Below are 18,994 nucleotides of genomic sequence, written 5' to 3' on the forward strand. Positions count from 1 at the left end.
AACACATTGAGCAATCTCCATCCTTCTTTGATCAGATACATGAAGGGTTAGCCCTTTGACTTAGGTTAGTCTGCATGTGCTCCCTGCGGTATCTGGGTAATTGACTCTAATCTTCTTCCCCCAAGACTAGTTCAGGAATGTGCTCACAGCAGGCTGCCTTAGTGTGGGGAGGCTAAGAGTGATGACTGAGAAGTATCAGCCCTCAGGGCACTGGGTACTGTTCTCTAATAACCATAAATTCATTGTATACTCAAGACTCCCATGGCACAAATCCAGGTGGATGGTTCATTTTCTTGTACCTAAGAAAACAATGAGTTCTTCCTAGGTATTCACTAGCATCTAAGCTCCCTCTTGCTCAAAATTTGCCCTAGTTTCTCCCTATGGAATTTCTATCATCTTGAGGGTAGGAGACGTTGCCTGACATCACGTACTTCTCTTAAGACAATGCTTATGGAGGGCGCCTGGGTGGCTCAGTTGGTTAAGCGACTGCCTTCGGCTCAGGTCATGATCCTGGAGTCCCTGGATCGAGTCCCGCATCGGGCTCCCTGCTCGGCAGGGAGTCTGCTTCTCCCTCTGACCCTCCCCCCTCTCATGTGCTCTCTCTCTCTCATTCTCTCTCTCTCAAATAAATAAATAAAAAATCTTTAAAAAAAAAAAAAAAAAAGACAATGCTTATGGAAAAAATTCTTAGCCCGTAAGTGCTCCAGGGCCATGGATTTTTTAGATCAAAAAGGAAAGGCCTTGTAATCATTGCATAATGTATATGTATATCAAATCATCACTTTGTACACTTTAAATATACAAAATTATATTTGTCAATTATTCCTCAATAAAATTAGGGAATGGGAAAGACAAAAGGCATTGAGACTCAAAAACGTCCTCTGTCAAACTTTTGTCTCTACCAGAATTCCAAAAATCATTAGTTGATTCAAGGATTTATTAGATCATTTAAAAAGACTATAGAAGACCATAATTTATATAATTGAGCATTCAACCAATTTTGCTATCAGATACTCTTAGTAATCAGCAATTGTATAGATACTTTCCTCTGAATTACAAATAATTTCAACTTAAATATGAATTGTGCTTACTTGATTAGGGAAAGTGTGTTCTTATTTTTAAAAAATTGTTTTTTGAAGTCTGTTTTTAAACTGTTTCTCAGCATAAGCTGTTTGCCAGTATTTAGAAGAAATCTTTTTTTTTTCACGGTAGATGGTTTTAATTATAGAAATCAGTTTTATAACACAGCTTGGAAAATACTCTCTGGAATCTAATTTTTAGACAATCTTTTTGCAAGTTTAGGTTTCTCACATAATTAAACTTGCACCCTCATTGGTATTGTTTTCTTTCTAGTATTTTTGTATCACCCATGCTTTTACTTCTCCAAAGGTTTGGCTTTATTTTATTTCAGCCAACTATCCTACGTAGGGAAGGACTGAGCCCAGTTTTTCCTACTTATTGAGACTGGGAGTTAAGATTTCTGTCCCATAATATAAAAACTACTTCCCTAGACACTTCCTAGGATGTTGCTCTTAGGTCATTCCTTACTAAATCAGCAATAACTGCAGATTTACGTTTCTCAAAGTGCTCTTTACACAAATACTCTCCTCTCTGAAAACAAAAACAAAAACAAAAACAAAACATGCAATTCTGATGTATGTCAAAAAAGAGTTTAAATGACTATGGACTATCGATAGATGAAAATCACTGCTGATGGAAGTATCAAATAGTATGACCACTAGAATAAATAATTCAGCACCATCTCGAAAAGTGAAAATGAGTTTACCTGAAGACCCAGCAAACCCATATCGAGGTAAAATACCTTTAAGGGGCTTACATATGTGCATGGGAGACTCTTTTTTTTTTTTTTTTGCATGGGAGACTCTTAAAAGGAAGACACAGCAGCATTATTCCAATGGTGACGCCTGATATATTCTGAATTACTTTCAATAGAGGAATGAATAGATAAAATATATCAATACTTTAAAGCAGTTAAAAATAAACTTGATCTCTCTCTGACATTAGTAGGTCTCAAAAACATAATGCTGAGTGGAGAAAGCAAGATGCAGCTTCATATTAACACACAGAGTGGGATACAAATTGCATGCATTTAAAAACACACAGAAGGTATGTAAGATTATTGAATCACAGACCTGTACCTCTGAAACAAATAATACATTTTATGTTAAAAAAAAGAAGAAGATAGTAGGAAGGGTAAAATGAAGAGGGGGGAATAGGAGGGGGAGACGTACCATGAGAGACTATGGACTCTGAGAAACAAACTGAGGGTTCTACAGGGGAGGGGGGTGGGGGGATGGGTTAGCCTGGTGATGGGTATTAAAGAGGACACGTACTGAATGGAGCACTGGGTGTTACACGCAAACAATGAATCATGGAACACTACATCAAAAACTAATGATGTAATGTATGGTGATTAACATAACATAATAAAATTAAAAAAAAAAAAAACAACACAGAAGAGGCACCTGGGTGGCTCAGACGGTTAAGTATCTGCCTTTGGCTCAGGTCATGATCTCCAGGTCCTGAGATGGAGCCCCACATCGAATCCTGCATTGAGCTCCCGGCTCAGCGGGGAGTCTGCTTCTCCCCCTCCCTCTGCCTCTCCCCCTGCTCATGCTCTCTCTCTCTCTCTCTGTATCTCTCTGTCTCAAATGAATAAATAAAATCTTTAAAAAATAAATAAATGAAATAATAAATAAATAAATACACACAGAAATACACAACTAATGAACTGTTGAACACTACATCAAAAACTAATGATGTACTATATGCCGGCTAACTGAACATAATAAAAAAACACACATAGAAGAAAAACACATAGAAATAACGTTATTCGCGTGCACACATATTTATAGGCACAAAAATTAAAATTGGATACACATCAAACTCTTCCTCTAAAATGTAAAATATTCTTGATTAGAAGTGTTTCTTATTTTTAAAACTGATGTATTTCAAGCATCTAGAACTCTGCCTGACACACAGCAGGGGCTCAATAGATACTTATTGAAAAATACATTCATGATAGTGGTTACCTGGGAGTGCATCTGGGACAAAAATTAAATGCAGAGAAACAAGGGTTATCAATTTCATCTGTAATACAATATTCCTCTTATTTAGAAAGAAAGAACAAAACAAAGAGTGGGGTAGAGGGAAAGAAGGGGGTGAAGGGGAAAAGGGAGGGAAGAAAAGACTTGCAAAAATGAAAAATGTTACCAAGTTTCAGTTAATCGACCCATGCGTGTCTTTTATAACCCTCCGTATGTTTTTCTGTATTATCTTTTTTAAAATTGCAACTTCACAGACTGCAACCTGTATTTTTATTTTTAAAGATTTTATTTATTTATTTTAAAGAGAGAGAGAGAGAACACAAGTTGGGGGGAAGAGAGGGAGAGGGACAAGCAGACTCTGTACTGAGTGTGGACCTGATGAGAGGCTCGACCCCATGACCCTGAGATCATGACCTGAGCCAAAATCGAGAATCAAATGTTTAACCGACCGAGCCACCCAGGCGCTTCTGCAACCTGTATATTTAGAAGCCATGTGCTTAAAAATTAATCAGGAATTTAAGAAGAAATTCCATGAGAACATCCTCACCCTTAATTCTAAACCCTTGCCACTCTTATATTTATGTTCTTGTTTCATGTATATTTATTTTGTTTTCCTCTTTAATTGTGAGTAACTTGGGTAGAATCTCTCAATCTTTAATTTACTACGTTTCTCCTAATCTCCTGGTTCAAAAGTCAGAATATTTGGGGTGCCTGGGTGGCTCAGTCAGTTAAGCGACCGACTCTTGGTTTGGGTTCAGGTCATGGATCTCAGGGTCGTGGGATCGAGCCCCACATCAGACTCTGTGCTCAGCACAGTCTGCTTGGCATTCTCTCTTTCCCTCCCTCTGCCCCTCCCCATCTCCTGCATGTGCTCATGCGCACGTGCTCTCTCTCTCTCAAAATAAAAAGTAAAAAAATAAATACTCTCTCAAAAGTCAGAATATTTGGCTTCTAGCTTCAGTTCCACCTAAAATAAGCTCTGTGACCTTCATCAAGTTGCTCAATCACTGTGGAACTTTGCTTCCTCATTTGACAATTAGAGATACTGCAAATGATCTCTCTTAAAGCCCCACTCATATTTATGATTTAAGAACTTTATAATCTACATTTCTTTTTAGTTCTAAAATTTGATACTGATTTTCCCACTATATTCCTACACAGTACGGGGTAGGACACAATATATATTTGCTGTTTTAAGGTGAATAAGTTCTAGAATGCTAGTTAAAATTTTTGAAAGAATCAAATCCAATGTCGGTTTTGTGTTTTGTATTCACAAACGCCACATTAACTCAAGCCACAAAGTTATGAGAGAAGAGGCTGTTCATTGGGTTGTTTGCTTACAGCAAGTCAGTGGTGGGATACCTACTGTTTTTGTCTTAATGCTGCAACATATTGATACAAACGTGCGTATTGCCTACCTCTTTCCTTGTGCCTTTGAGTAATCATAGATCAAATGGCATGTAGCCCTTGAATCTCTGCCTCTCTCCAACATGATCCTTTTGAAGCCAGTGCAAGGTAGACCTGTTTCCGTGTGACTTTTAAGTTCCATTTCGACAGGCCTGCTTGAAAATCCAGTTACTATGGTGATATGAACCACTGCAAATAATCTCCTTCTCAACAACTGAAGTTATACCCTCCTCAGTAAAAGTGGTATCTATGGCTTAATGGTTCAGCAAAAGGCCGACAGATCTACGGTCTTATTTCCAACTGAGAGGTTTTTAATAAGTAGTTTGAGCTCCTGGAATCTGAGAAAACTGAACAGGCTCCGTCTAAATTTAGCAGGGTCAGTCTTAAAGGACGTTTCCTCGACAGATCAAGTACTGTATAAATTGGCATATGCTGCATTGGCATACCAATATTGGACTCTTTTTGGAGGCACTGGAAAGAGAAACAAACAGACTACCCCCTTTCTTTTCAAAAGCTAAACAACTGACCTACGGGGAGTACTCAGCCCTCCCCTACTGTGATTCTCCTGCCAAGAGCCCTAACTCAGCCCAGTGCTCACCCAGCCGGACTCCCACCAGCTTCTTGGAGCTGTGGGTCTCACTCTCCCTCTCTCAAAAGATAAGGGGAGTGGAAGAAGGGCAAGTTTTCCATGACTGCAGAGAAGTGATCTTCTTGGCATTCTCCTTAAATACCTATTATTTCACATCAGGATTAGATCAGTAACAGCAGACGTCGCAGGTTATACAACATCGTGGCTGACTCATTGCATGAACAACCTCAGGTCCTATTTATATGGCAAACAACATTCTCAGTTCTGAACAACTGCCTCAAGTGGAATTTGGGGGGAAAATATATATTAGATACTTTCATACGCTGCTACACTAGGAATATCTCAAAGGTTGGAAACTGCTTTCTTCATCTTCCCACACCCCCGGCAATCAGCGTATGTCTGATGAACATAATGACAGGCATGTGGTGCTCAACAGTGTTTGGGGGTGAATACGGTAAGGGGATAAGACACAAATAAGTTTAATCCAAAAGTCTTCTGATAAGGGAAACATTTTCAGACATGTTCCATATGTTTACCACCAGTCATCTTTAGCTGTTTTCAAGACAGATTTTTCTAAATCTTTGATGAAACTACCGGTCAAATCCTCTCATGAAGGTCCTGGCAAATAAGGAATGCAAGGAAGCTACGTGTTCATGAAATGAACCAATAAAAATTATGATTATAATCACGGACTGCAAATTAACAGGGTCGCAGTCTGTAAATAAGAACATCTGATGACATAAGCATTAACATCTTAAATTAGTATCTGCTCTGAGAGAACAACACAGCTTGAGGAGAAATGCAGGCTGCCGGCAATCCTCTAGCGCGCACTGGGGGACGGTAAGGCCTGAATCAGCAGGTATTTTTATCATTAGATGATACCTCTACCTTGGAGACTATGGTTTTAATTGTCATTTCTATTTATAATTACTAATCAAAATGCTGGGAACCAAAAAAAAAAAAATCTCTTAACCACGTGGCACCGTTATTTTACTTTGATAAAAGACTTTGTTCTTCGCTCCGTGTGTGTTTTTTCCAAGGCTGACTACACTGCCTCAGCCATGACCCCATGTTTGTTTTAAACCCTTTCTAGGTTGGTATATAACTCCAGATCAAAATGCTGAGAAACTTGTCACCTAAGCCCAGTGGCCCTTCTCCCAGATCACCTTGCGATAATCAGTTTCTTTGAATCTAATTCTTAAAAAAAGCTTTCTGAACATAAAATTCACGATTTGTATGACTTTCCATCAAATCATTTAGCAAACATATTAAAAACAGGTTTCTACAGCATTAGGTTGATTTGGTTTCTCTCCTTCCTTAGCTTCCCAAGGAGCCCACAATCCTAATCTTTTTTCACTCTTGCTGGGATCCCTCTTCCTCCAGTTTCATTCATATAAGTGCTATTTACTGTTTTGTCCTTGAGCTCAGCAATCCATGTTTTTTCCCTCTGCCCTCTCAACAATTCCCCACCTCTTCAAGAATAATGCTATAGATGCGACTCCCTAAATCTGCATTCTCATCCTACATTTTCTCTGAATTCCAGATGTGCCATCTAGAAATCATTATGAAAATAATATATCTCAGTGATATGTCTCTTCCCCACAGATAATCTCCTCTTGACATCTCCTTGCATTATAAATACCTTTTCTAGGTACTGCAGCCCCAAAGCTCAGAATCATTGTTCACTCTTTCCCTTCCTTGACCCCCCACATCAAATCAGTTCATCCTGCAGGCTATAAATGCAATCTCCTATTTCTTTCCTCTTGATCATTCCTGGCCCAGCTCTCTTAGTTCAAATTCTCATTACCTTCCACATATGTTATTGCTAGTCACCTGACTAGTCACTGGATTCCGTGCTCCAATTAACTAAGCCAGCAGTGCCTAAAGTAACTCAGGTACATAATATATAACATTATATAAAAAGTTGAAATTTTAAGTCATTCCCCCTATTATAAGTGTGTGTGTGTAGGGGGGGTATGTACCTCTAGTTACAACATTTGACCGTTCAGAGCTTTCATGCCATTTGCTGTAATAACTAGAACTGTCATACACTGCTGGTGGGAATGTAAAATGGTACAGTCACTTTGGAAAACTGTTTGGAAGTTTCCTACAAAGTTAGATATACACCTACAATATGTCTCAGCCACTCCCTTCCTGGGTGTTTATCCAAGAGAGATGATTCAAGTCATTTTGATAATCACCCTAATGCATCAGATTAACCAGCTTTTTTTTTTTTTTAGATTTTATTTATTTATTTACGTATTTGACAGAGAGAGAGAGAGCCCACAAGCACGGGAAGCAGCAGGGAGAGGGAGAAGCAGCCTCCCCGCCAAGCAAGGAGCCCAAAGCAGGACTCGATCCTAGGACCCTGGGATCATGACCTAAGCTGAAGGCAGACGCTTAACCAACTGAGCCACCCAGTCATCCCAAGATTAACCAGTTTTTAAACCAGTATTTTTCAATATATAACAATGATGCATAAATGCAATTTTGGAATGTTTCACAGCTTTCTAAATCAAGCATTTTAAAGTGCTTAGAAGAAACAGAACTTCTCAGAGAATGGTATGTTTAGGAGGAGGAATGTTCATATCCTCTTTAATTACACTTAAAAAAAAAAACAGGCAGGAATATGGTGCTAACTTTATTATTTCTCCCCAAAGAAATTGAACTTGTCTTCGGTTTAATTGGCAGACTCGAAATGGGTGAGTTTACTCACCGGCTCATTGACGTGACTGGTTGCATTTACAGCAGACAAAGCTAATGAACACAGGGAAGGAATAACAGTTGGGAAGTAGCAGACAGAACTTTCCAGTCATTAAACTGCATCGAGCTCCTTTCTCTGAATACCTGAGTGTTTTACAACCGTCATCTACTAAATCCATCCAAAGCCAATGCAAGTCAGGAATAACTGCAGCGCCATATCTTTTTTAGAGTTAGGGAAAAAAATACCTCTGGCAGGACAAAAAGGAAGACACTTATCTGCTGAATGAGCTAAGAACATGGAACAGCACGGAGCCTTGTGCCAAGACCACAGCCTTCAAACCTCAGATGTCTATGGGCGCCTGGGTGGCTCAGTTGGTTAAGCGACTGCCTTCGGCTCAGGTCATGATCCTGGAGTCCCGGGATCGAGTCCCACATCGGGCTCCCTGCTCAGCAGGGGGTCTGCTTTTCCCTCTGCCCTCTTCCCTCTCGTGCTCTCTGTCTCTCATTCTCTCTCTCTCAAATAAATAAATAAAATCTTAAAAAAAAAAAAAAAAACCTCAGATGTCTAACAATGACTTCAGTTAGGGAGAAGGGGAAGAGAGTTAGTTCACTATTGACCCAATTTTTTATTTTTTCAATTATCATATCTTTCTTTGTATTGCCCAATATGTGGCACATGGTAGGTACTGCTTTTTTAAGGGGAGATTTTTAACAGTTTTATTGAGGCATACATGATATATCATAAAATTCGCCCATTTAAAATATACGGAATGATCTTTAGTAAATTTACATAGTGACACAACTATGATTGCATTCTGGATTTAGACCATTTCTATCATCCCCAAAGTTCTGTCATGGTCCATTTGTAGTCAGTTCCATTTCCTCTCCTAGTCCCAGGTAAACACCGATCTGCTTTCTGTTCTTACAGTTTTGCATTTTCTAGAAATTTTAAATTGAATGTTGCACTACATCATATTATGTGTCTGGATTTTTTTCACTTAGTGTGACTTTTAGGTTTCTCCATGGTTTTGCATGTAATAGTTTTTCTTTGTTTTTATTGTTGAGTAGTGTTTGTATGACTATAGCACATCTTATTTATCCCTTTGCCAGTTGATGAACATTGAATTGTTTTCATTTTTTGTCTGTTAGAGATGCAGTTCCTATGAACAGTTGCATTACAAGTCTCATGGATATATGTTTTTATTTCTCTGGAATGAAATCCCTAGGTCAATAATACTTTTAATACATTAGGACAATAATACTTTTAACATTTTATGAAACTGCCAAACTGTTTTCCAAAGTAACCATTTTGCATTACCACAAGCAATGTATGAGGGTTCCAATTTCTATACATTTTCTCCAACACTTAGTATTTTCATTCTTTTTATTATAGTCATGCTAGTGGGTGTAGAGTTATATCTCATTGTGTGTGTATTATTGGTAGCTTTATGGAGATATAATTAAGATACAATAAGTTGAGCATGTTTAAAGTGTATAATCAGTTAAGTTTTGACATATGTATACAACCATAAAATAATCAAGATAATGAAGATACCCATCACTAACAAAGTTTTACTTTCCCTTGTAATTCCTCCCTGCTGCATTGCCATCCCTACTCCATGCCCAGAAAAGCACGCTGATCTGCTTTCTGTTACTGTGAATTGGTTGCATTTTCTAGGATTTTATATAAAAAATTAAATCATACAGTGTCTCTTTTTTTGTCTAGCTTATTTCATTCAGCACAATTATTTTGAAATTTATCTTTTATTGTAGATTCTATCATAGTTCAATCTTCTTTATTGCTGAATAGTATTCCATTGCATGGATATCCCATAATTTACCCATTTACCTGTTGATGAGCATTTGGGGTTTTTTTCCCCAATTTTAGCTATTACAAATAAAGTTTCTACGAACATTAATGTATGGACATAAGCTTTCATTTCGCAGGAGTAAACACCTAGGTGTGGAATGGCTGGGCCATATGGTCCGTGTATGTTTAACTCTTTAAGCAACTGCTCAACTGTTTTCCAAAATGCCTACATCATTTCATATTCTCACATGGGGTATTAGAGTTCTAGTTACATCATTCTTGTCAACACTTGGTATAATCAATCTTTTCAATTTTAGGTATTCCAATAAATGAGTAACGTTTTATCATTGTAGGTTTTTTTTTTTAAAAGATTTATTTATTTATTTTAAAGAGAGAGAGCATGCACAAGCAGAGGAAAGGGCAGAGGGAGAGGGAGGAGAGAATCTCAAGCAGACTCCCCAATCTCATGACCCATGAGATCATGACCTAAGCCGAAATCACGGGTGGGATGCTTAACTGACTGAGCCACCCAGGTGCCCCTATCATTGTGGTTTTATTCACATTTTCCTAATGACTAATGATGCTGGGCATATTTTCACATCCACTTATGAAAAATATTTGCAAATTAATATTTGAAGGATTTATATGTAGAATATGAAAAGAACTGTCAAAACCCAATAATAAGAATACAATCCAATAAAAAATAGGCAAAATATTTGAACAGACTCTTAGCCAAAGATGAAATACAGAGGACAAAGAAACACAAGAAAAGATCTGGGTTCACTCAGATAATCTCCTCACTTCAAGATCTTTAAGTTAATCACATCTACAAAGTTTTTGCCATGTAAGGTAACATATTTGCAGGTTCTGGGGATTAGGACACGGACATATCTGAGGAGCTGCTATCTACACAAGTAGCATCTCACAAATTTTGATATGTTGTGTTTTCACTTTCATTCTATTCTAAATACTTTCTCATTTCCTTCTTGAGGTCTTCTTTGTCCCATGGGTTACTTAGAAGTACGCAATCATGCTTCAAATATTTGTGAACTATACAATATATGTTATTGATTTATATTTCCCTGTTTCTAGAGAATATTACGCTATGATCTGAATCCTCTAAATTTTTGAGACTTGTTTTATGGCCCAGAATTTGGTCCATCTTGTAAACATTGCAAGTGTGCTTAAAAAGAATATAACAGAATAACTGTTGTTGATAAGTTTAGTGTCCTCTAAATGTCAATTAGATCAAGTTGGTTGACAGGGTTGTTTCAGTCTTCAATATTCTTACTGATTTTCTGTCCACTTATTTGATCAACTATTGATATTGGGTGTTGAAATCTCCAACTATAAATGTAAACTTGCTTATTTCTCCTTGCAGTTTTCACATCATATATTTTGAAGCTCTGTTATTAGCTGCATAATATCTAGGACTGTTACATGCTCATAATGAGCTGGTCTTTTTTTTAAGATTTATTTATTATTTGAGAGAGAGTAGGGGTGGGGCAGAGGGAGAGGGAGAGAGAGAGAATCTCAAGCAGACTCCACACTGAGCAGAACCAGACACAAAGCTCCATTCCAGGACCTGGGGACCATGACCTGAGCTGAAACCAAGAGTTGACTGCTTAATCGACTGAGCCACCCAGGCACCCCAATGAACTGGTCTTTTTATAATCTTCCAGAGATTCTATCTCTTACAATATCTTTGTCTTGAAATTTATTTTGTCTGATAGTAATGTGGCCACACTGGCTGTCTTTTGCTTCACGTTAGCATGGCATATCTTTTTCCAATCTTTTACTTTAATCTACTTGTGTCTTTGTACTCAAGTGTATTTCTTATTAAGCATCACATAGTTGGGGATTCTATTTTACTCAACTTAACATTCTCTGCCTTTTTATTGGAATATTTACACATTTACATTCAATTTTGTTACTGATATAGCTGAGTTTAAATCTGTCATCTTGATATTTGTTTTTCGCTTGTCCCATCTTTCCTTCATTTCCTTTTGCTCTTTATTTGCCTTTCTTTTGAATCAAGTAACTTTCATGATTTCATTGTATCTCTTTTATTGACTTATTACCTAGAACTCCTGTGTTGCTTTAATGGGTTGCTTTAGGATTTACAATACTTATTAAAGTCTACTATCAGGTGATGTTATATTACTTCACATTTGGTGTAAAAACACTAAAACAATATGCTTACATTTTTATCTCCTGATTTTTGTGTTATTATTGTCATACATTTTATTTTTACACTTACTATAAATATTACAGTATATTATTGCAATTTTGGTTTTAAACTATAGACTATCTCTTAAAGAGCTCCTTTGTGTAAATCCATGTTTCTGGCTGGTTATATTTTTCTTGTGTTTAAAGGACTTCCATTAACATTTCTTGAAGTGCATGTCTGCTGTTGAGGAATTCTTACAGTTTTTGTATGTCTGAAGAGGTCTTTATTTCACTCATTTTTTTAAACAGCATTATTGAAGTATAATTTACATCCCATAAAATTCACCTCTCATGGGTATTCAATTCAACAAATTTATAATTCAGTACATTTATAAAATTGCACAACTGTTCTAAAATCCAGTTTCGAACATTTCGATCATCCAAAAACTTCCATCACTCCCCTTTAAGCCCTGCTATAACCTTCAGTCTTAGGCAACCACCAATCTGCTTTCTGTCTGTAAGTTTGCCCCTTCTAGATATTTCATATAAACAGAATGCTACAATACAGTCTTTTCTATCTGCCTACTTTCGTGTGGCATGTTTTTGTGGTTCATCATTTGTAGTAAATATAAGGAGTCATGCCTTTTCATTGCTAAGTATTATTTCATTATATGTATGTACGACTTCATTTCACTTTTCCATTCAACAGCTGATGAGCATTTGGGTTGTTTGCAGTTTTTGGTGATGATGAAGAATGTTTCTATGAGCATTTGTGCACCTGTTTTTGTGTTGACATATGTGTTATTTCCCTTAGGAGAGTTACCTTAATTTATGAAAGGTATTTTTACTGGGTAAAGATTCTAGTTTGATAGGTTGGGTATTTTGCTTTCATTAATTTAATGACATTGCATCACTCTCTTCTAGCTTGTCTTCTTTCTCATGAAAAATCTGCTCTCATCCTGATCTTTGTTTCTGTCTCCATAAAGTGCCCCTTTTTCCCCCTCAGGCTGCTTTTACAATTTTCTATCACCTGTTTTAAGCAATTTGATTCTGAAGTGTCAGTGTATCTTTCTTCACATTTCTTGTGTTTCAGGTTTGGTGAGCTTCCTGCATCTGTCAGTTTTTACTTTTCTTCAAATTTGGAAAGTTTTGACCATTATTTCTTCAAATGTTCTCTTTGTCCACACCTCTCACTCACATCCTTCGGGTTCTCCAAATACATGGGTGTGTGGCTGCTTGAAGTTCTCTCACTGTTCACTGATGCTCTGTTAATTCTTTTCTTTTTTTTAAGATTTTATTTATTTATTTTAGAGAGAGAGTGAGAGAGAGACACAAGAGGGGGTAGGGTCAGAGGGAGAAGCAGACTCCCTGCCAAGCAGGGATCACGATGCAGGACTTGATCCTGGGACTCTGGGATCATGACCTGAGCCAAAGGCATTCACTTAACCAACTGAGCCACCCAGGCACCCCGATGCTCTGTTAATTCTGCTCCTTCTCTTTTCTCTTTTTGTGTTTCATTTTGGATAGTTTTATTGCTATTTCCTCAGTTCACTAATCTTTTCTTCTCGAATGTCTAATCTGCCACTCACCCCACTTGGTATGTATTTCATATCAGATATTGTTTTCAGCTCTAAAATTTTGACATGAGTATGTTCTCTATCTCCCATGTCTCTACTGAACATATTCCATCTTCATGCTCAACCTTTCCTTCTAGTTTCCTGAATATTTGAAATGAGGTTAGAACTCTTTAATGATCTTATCTACAGATTCTCATCTCTTTCATTTTTGGATCAGTTTGATTCATTTTTCCCCGCACTATGTGTTATATTTTTTCTGCTTCTTTATAAGCTTGATAACTTTTTATTGGATGCCAGACATTGTGAATTCTGTCTTTTTTGGGTGTTCCATAAAGTCAAGGAATATGTCCTTTCCATTTTCCATTTTTGTATCTCTTATCACCTAACACCATTGCTAATTCATATGGACTAAAATATTTGTTTAAATGAAGATCATAAGGGCAACCCTGTTGGGACCCCTCTAACTCTTGAGAGCTTTTTCTGTATCTTCACTTAATAAACTTCTATCACTTTACTCACACAAAAAATAAATAAATAAATAAATAAATAAATAAATAAATAATATCATAAAAGAAAAGAATAAAGCTCAGTTACCTAATCATCTTTTCACACACTCTGGGGCAAAAATGAATATTCCTTAATGCCAGGGTCATATTCCCCTTAGGATTGAAACTATCTTTGTTAGCACTGGGGATAAATGATGAGACTCACAACATGAGTTAACAGGAGACAATACAATAATAGAAAGAGTGAAACTGCTTTCTGTTATAAATGGCCAGGGAATTTCAGGGTGGATTTGAAAGGAGAAGGAATAGAACAGGGGACAAAAGAGAGATGGAATAACTAGAGGTGTAATAGTGTTTAAGTAACCTTCCAGGTCAAGAATGACTAATATTTAAAATTCTTTGCATTAATGAAAAGTAAATCTGCTGTTTCCCCAGCCCTCAGTAACGTTTGCTGCTTACCTCTCTCTTGAAAGTGTTTTGTTTGTTTTTCCAATGAAATGAATTAAAGTTCAAGTCCTATATTTGACATAATACCAAAACAGGGAGAAGGAAATAACCAGAAGGCATAGAAGAAAACAAGGATTCAGTGGAGGCAGATAGTCAAGGCCAAATTGATCAGGAGAATATCTTTTTTCTTCCTTCAGTAAATTCCAGTAATCTTGGGGAAAGAATGGACATGTCTATACAAAGGACTAAAGAGATCTAGTTGAAATATGAGTTGCACATAGATCTCTCTACTAGGCTTCCTTATTTTCACCAAATTGAAATGTTTACTTCTACTACCAGCTTGAAAGCAACCACAATCATTAATTTACCCACAGTTCTACTTCTCAACAGTCCCAAAGTACACTATTCCATTCCTCCTCATTTTCAGATGCTGCTTCTACTAACTAACCTCTCATCACAGACATTTATACCTACCAGATGGTGGTTTGTTCCTTTCCTTCTTTGCATTCACACTCCCTACACTGTGCACTGCACAAACACTGAGTGCAATAAATATTTCAGCTGTTCAAAAATTTATGGCAGAGTTAGCTCAACTTAGGAAAGGCAGCACAGATGTACCAGTGCAACAAAAGAAATATTAAAAATAAAAATACCAATTAACAGAGCTAAAGTTAGCAACATCACGTTTTATTTTCTCTACCTCCTCTCGCCTTCATATTAGTAGAAAAACCAAGGATGTTGGAAATGTAATAAGATTATTCTGAGCCTTGGTTAACCCCAATGACTTCTTCGATGATAATAAGTGTTAACACCTTAAGAAAGGAAGTTAAGTACTTTAACAGAGTACTTAACGAGTGAGCAACTCCAGGCATAGAGTTGTGTAGGATTTCCTTAAGGAAAGCTCCACGGAAAAGGTGATACTTGCATTGCATCATGAAGGAAGAATAAGAGTTTATCAGACAAACAAGAAGGGGAATGACATTCTAGACAGAGAAAACACTTCATTCAAGACTCAGAAAACAAACCAACAAAAAGGACTAAGTGTCTTTTGTGAACAGTGAAAAGTTCAAAAATTCTGTAACACGTGGAGAGATTATAAGGGCAAGTGGTTGAAGGACCTAACCCAAAAATGACAGTCATCTCAAATCCCTCTTAGAAAGTTTGTTCAGCCAATGGTGTGCTAGAAATATTAAAACAAACAAACAAGGGGCGCCTGGGTGGCTCAGTTGGTTGGGCGACTGCCTTCGGCTCGGGTCCTGATCCTGGAGTCCCGGAATTGAGCCCCGCATCGGGCTCCCTGCTCAGCGGGGAGTCTGCTTCTCCCTCTGACCCTCCCCGCTCTCATGTGTGCTCTCTCTCTTTCCCATTCTCCCTCTCTCAAATAAATAAATAAAATCTTAAAAAAACAAACAAAAATATATACTGCGAGATTTGCATTTTGTGTCTGGAGTTTCTCCAAACCACGATCTAATTGCCCAGTAGAGATAATTGTTCCAGGATCCAGGAAAACCCAGACATTTACTAGCTCCTTCTTTCAGACTGCCTTTTGTATAGTAGACAACCTGTCTGATCTGATAACTCGGCCTCGATGCTGATCTCTCTTCAGAACTTGACTTCAGGTATATCCCTTCCAGTTCTTTATGCCCTCCTCTTACCACTTCACCACACACACACACACACACACACACACACCTGGCCTGGGGTTATGTAGCCGCTACCCATTGACCCTCCACTGTCTCCAGTCATCAGAGAACAGAGTCAGGCAATCGGAGGGGGAGACGAACCATGAGAGACGATGGACTCTGAAAAACAGAGGGTTCTAGAGGGGACGGGGGTGGGAGGATGGGTTAGCCTGGTGATGGGTATTAAAGAGGGCATGTTCTGCATGGAGCACTGGGTGTTATGCACAAACAATGAATCATGGAACACTACATCAAAAACTAATGATGTAACGTATGGTGATTAACATAACAATAAAAAATTTAAAAAAATAGATACAAAAAAAGTCAAAGCATATTCCCTCTTTTTTTAAACTCAAAAAACATCTTTTTTTCATTTAAAAAAGTATTTAGAACACATAAAACAAGGCAACATTTATTCTTTCTTCTCGTCTTCCGGCATGGGGTCTGTGGGCGGCTCCTCCACTGTGGCCCTGCCGCTCTCTGAGCCGGTGTTACTGTCACCGGTCCCTTCCTCAGCCATACTGTCCACCCCCTCCTACCCACTCTCCTTGTCCTCAGGAGTAGATGTGCCTTCTTCACCATTCTGTTGGCTTCCCGTCGCTTCTTCAAGGCGTGTCTCCTCTGTCTCCATCAGGATGCTCTCGTCGTCCTTCTCCTCGGTCTTCCTCGCAGCTTGCTCTTCCTTAGGAACTGCGTTCAGCTTGCTCTGCTGCTTCTGTCTCTCTTTCCTCTACCTTTTTCGAGCCTGTTCCTCCGCCTGTGCAATTTCAGTGGCAATTTTTTCCATATCCACTTCGACTTTCTTTAAGTTCATTGTTCAATGAATCTGTGCTTTCCAGGAATTTCCTCTTCTTTTCCTGATGTCGCTCCTCTATTTGAAGATGTTCGCTTCTAGTTTTCGCAGATGAACCATTAAGGGCTGGACCTGTCGTTTGAAGACCTGCATTCTAGCTGTTGTGACAACTGACTGGATGTCTGGCACCACACTCTCACTAAGGATTTCACTGAGGAGGCGGCGGCTTCTCCGGAACCGGGCGGTGGCTGTATGCTTCATGGAGAAGCCATCATCATAATCGTCTGGATCTTCCGCAGGCTGAATGCTCATGGACGGTTCTCCTTTCTCCATGCGAGACTGTCTCTGTCGACTTTCTTCCTCTAAAGCAGCTTCTGCACGACTTTTTGCATTTATGTAAGCAAGGTATGCGGGGGAATTATGATAGGCTTTCGTAGATTCATCGTACTCGCTCTTTTCTGCTTCGTACTCATTTAAATATTCTTGTTTTTCTTCATCAGTGAGATCTCACCACATACCACCAATAATCTTGCCAATCTCCCACAACTTTAGGTCAGGGTTGGAAGCTTTTACTTGGCCCCGGACGTTTCTGCTGTACCTCATGTAGGACATCAGCTGCTTATCTGGTGGCTTTGGGGGCTTGGGAATCGTTAATACCAGAGGACGCCCCGGGTTCCCTCCCAGCCCGCAGTTGTTGTAGGCGAGATGGCTGTATGGATTGTATCCCACAAACCCTGGTGTGCTGGGCGTTTGTGTTGCAGGAGCTGGGGTGGGAGGCGGGGCATAAGATGGTCTTTCTGACATTTTGGAAGATTAAGTTCTCAGTTCCTAAGAGTGAATCTGAGACACCGCGGGCAGAAAAAGCGCCCGCAGCTCCGGCCTCGTCTCCCTTTGTCCCGAGCACGCCCCGCCCCTCCGTCAAAGCATATTTTCAAGCAGAGGGAAAATATGTTTGAATTATCAAGAGTATTAACACTGGACATTTTTTCTTATTAAATATAAACATTACAATGTTGGAGTTCAAAGAAAACCAGGCAATGAAACTTTAGCATATTTGCTCAAGTCATCCGCTTATGAGTGGCAAGTTGTTACGAATTAATTGAGGATATAAGAACATACTCAAGCACAATAAAAATAGGAAATGGCTCTGATTTTTTTCAGAATTAAATATTTGCCTAATATCCATCTTCTCCACCACCCATCTATATGAATTTTATCAACCAAAATAACATGAGAAGCTGAGGGAAAGAGACAGAGAAGGAAGAGTGTGGTGTAAGATAACAAACATGAGTATTCATTACTGGAATGCAATGCAAAATAATATTAAAATTTAAATCCCCCTAGCATGAACTTAGAGAGATTTGCATGATATCAAGAAGTCATTTATTATTAGTTTTCTGCAGTTATAGATAAATGAAGCCAAGAAAATCTCTATTTCCCAGCTGCGAATTTTCTGACTATGGTGTAATATTAAGCTACTGAGTTGGAGAGTGTTGTCCGCTTTAACGACTAGTTTTGAATATAACATGAGTAATCAGCATGAAATAGTATTCTTAGACCCCTCATTGTAATCAGCATGTCATTGTTACAATATTACGGTACCCAAATAAAGTAGATTCTCCTCATTCTTAATTTTTGAATAAGTGTTTAAGGAATAAATTATAATAATTTCCAAACACATGAAGGACAGCATTGTAAGATTGCATCTTTCTCCTAAAAATGATAAGAAATTCACTAATGAGTCCATTAGACAGAGTCCATTAAAGGTGACAGGACAAAGATCTCTTGGAGACCTCATCAAGCCGAGACAATATGCAGGATTAATGCAGTGTCCGTTCAGCTTCCCTGTGCTCAGGCGGGAAATGAGGTTTGAGTGACAACTTTATTTAGCAAGTCAAAGACTGCTGAAAATTTTACGAAATGATGCAACTCACATGCAAAACAGCAGAGTTTTATTAGGAGAGTTTGATGTGAGACTGAAAAATGTGAGTAATTCTCATTAGATATCAGTTAATAAAAGGCATGAAATATAAATTAGCTGCAAGCTTGATCTGAATGAAGTTGACTTTGTGTTTGCAATAGTAGCCTTATCACTATATGTTTATTAATAGGGATCTCATTTATTGTCCTGTCTCCTTTTATATTCAACTCATTCGAAATCATAATGGTTCCTATTAGTTAGGCTTCATTTAAAACTATCATTGATTGTTCAGACATCCATCCTTAGAAATTTATTTATAACT

At 38.2% G+C, this 18,994-nt stretch overlaps 1 long non-coding RNA gene and 1 pseudogene across 1 annotated transcript in view; both read right to left on the reverse strand.

The window, feature by feature from the left end:
* LOC144382129 (uncharacterized) overlaps positions 1-18,994 on the reverse strand; it is a 182,201-nt gene that overhangs the window by 24,845 nt on the left and 138,362 nt on the right. The gene's annotated exons all lie outside the window — the stretch shown is intronic.
* LOC118550378 (SWI/SNF-related matrix-associated actin-dependent regulator of chromatin subfamily E member 1 pseudogene) lies at positions 16,371-17,661 on the reverse strand (annotated as a pseudogene).

Source organism: Halichoerus grypus, chromosome 6 (genome assembly GCF_964656455.1).
Source record: "Halichoerus grypus chromosome 6, mHalGry1.hap1.1, whole genome shotgun sequence".
NCBI classification, from domain to species: Eukaryota; Metazoa; Chordata; class Mammalia; order Carnivora; family Phocidae; genus Halichoerus; species Halichoerus grypus.